This window comes from Bactrocera neohumeralis, unplaced genomic scaffold (genome assembly GCF_024586455.1).
Source record: "Bactrocera neohumeralis isolate Rockhampton unplaced genomic scaffold, APGP_CSIRO_Bneo_wtdbg2-racon-allhic-juicebox.fasta_v2 cluster09, whole genome shotgun sequence".
Taxonomy (NCBI): domain Eukaryota; kingdom Metazoa; phylum Arthropoda; class Insecta; order Diptera; family Tephritidae; genus Bactrocera; species Bactrocera neohumeralis.
The window spans coordinates 22048339-22050431 of NW_026089622.1; the positions used below are offsets into that span (position 1 = coordinate 22048339).

A 2093-nucleotide genomic window follows, 5' to 3' on the forward strand; every position below is an offset into this window, starting at 1 on the left:
GTGGTTGATATACGGATCAACCAACATAAGCCCCAAATTAGCTCACTGTTGTGTTGTAACACATATAGATAAAAAATTAAATTATCAACGAAAAAAGTTTGGGAAATTAAAATCCCTTGAAAGATAAATTAATAAAACTAAAAAAGAAACACAGTACGAGAAATGCTTTCTTAATAATTTAAATGCAGATAGTAAATATATTGCAGCTTTTCCATTTGAAAAGAAAAATATAAACTTAGGAGATTCTTCTTCACAAACAAAAGGAAGATTAATCTCTCAAGATAGAAAATTTAAAAATAATAAACCACGAAAAAGAAATAAATGCAAAATTTCTTTTGAAAATATTGAAAGTGGTACATTTGTATTTTTTAAAGAACAAAATATTCCACCATTGCAGTGGAAGAGAGGACGAATTGAAAACGTCATTTTATGCCAAGATTGCAATGTGGACGTAAGGATAAGCCATGGCACATCGTAAAGAGCGATGCACATTGTTTACCCTTTTCCTACTGAAGAAAAAATATTCAAGTAATTAATAAAAAGAGATGCGGTCGACTCGAGCTAAAAAAGAAGAAAAAGAATAACCTTATATTTTTTTTGTTAAATTTACTTATAGTTTTACTATGTTGTAAATGTTTAGATATAATATACATATTAAAAAAAAATATTTCTGGAGTATTTTTTGAAAAGAGTGCCGGTTGGGTTGACTTGGACAGCGTGGGATAGAATTGTCCACATCGATCTAGTTCAATATTTGGTTGAAAGGCAGCAAATAGCAAATTCACTGAAATATTTAAAATACTCAACAAGTGAACTCAATGATTCAGCAGCTGCACAACAAATACTTATTGAACAGCCTCACGACATCATCGCGTTCACGGGGAGGAGGATGAAAAGGAAGACTAGGTCAGTGTTACCCTTCAAAAGATGATGAATGAAGAATACTTATGAAGTATTGAACTGACCTTACTGTTCTCAGATGGTCAGCTTGTGAACTTGATTTCAGTGCATGAAAAGTGCCCACAATACCCGAAGGGCGTCAAGGATTTGAACGAAGAATCTACAACCGATGTACACAATTTATATAAATTGGTGAAGGAGAGACGTCTCGGTGCGCCAGCCATCAACGTCAACGACTCGGTGGCCAAGAGTACATTCTATAATCTTTTGGTTATCGCGAGTAGTTAATTGATGGTATAAAACGGCCCACCGATGTGATGATTGCTGGCAAAGTGTTCTGTGTTGCTGGTTATATGATATTGGCAAAAGTTGTGTATAACCTCTGCGTTGTTTCGGCGGAATCGTTATTCTCACCGAAAAAGATTATATCATTGCCTTGCAAGCGGCTATGAAGTAAACACCATGGAGCAAACATACAATGAAGCTATTATCTTCGTAACAACAACTGTTTGCAAGGACATTATTACTGGCGCACATTTTGAACGCATGCCCGACGATACGATCGTTTGTAATATTGGTAATTTCGATTGTGAAATCGACGTCGCATTTTTGAATGCAACGCCAAAGAGAAAATTATTATCAAACTCCAAGTCTATCGTTATACACTATCCAATGGTAATTATTTTGTTTTACTATTATTTTGTTTACCGAAGGACGTCTGGTAAATTTGGGCTTCGCGCACGGTCATCCCAGCTTGAGATGTTCAACTCGTTCAGAAATCAAGTGGTGGCACAAATCGAATTGTGGATCAAGGCTGACAAATACAACATAGATTTGCATATGTTGCCGAAAATACTCGACGAAGAGATCACCAGTTTACACTTGGAGAAATTGGGCATACGACCTGAAAAGTCTCGTGATTAAGTTCGAAACACTTGGACTTATAATGGCATAATATGGTGCATTACGGCATGAATACTGACAACCTAATTATATTAATTGTTGGTGCAGTCATCGTTACACTAGTCCTACAACGCATTTGTAATTCAGCAAGGCACTAAGGCACTCATTTCCGCTAGGAAGATATATCTTACGAAATTAATTATTAATATTAAAAATTTAAATTGTATACAATAAAAATTGGAAATATATTAGAAAAATTATTACGAGTTCGATCCGCAAATCTTGTAAAG

At 35.0% G+C, this 2093-nt stretch overlaps 1 pseudogene; it reads left to right on the forward strand.

Moving 5' to 3' along the window:
• Positions 1 to 665: 665 nt before the first annotated feature.
• LOC126764667 (adenosylhomocysteinase-like) lies at positions 666 to 1824 on the forward strand (annotated as a pseudogene).
• Positions 1825 to 2093: the final 269 nt, after the last annotated feature.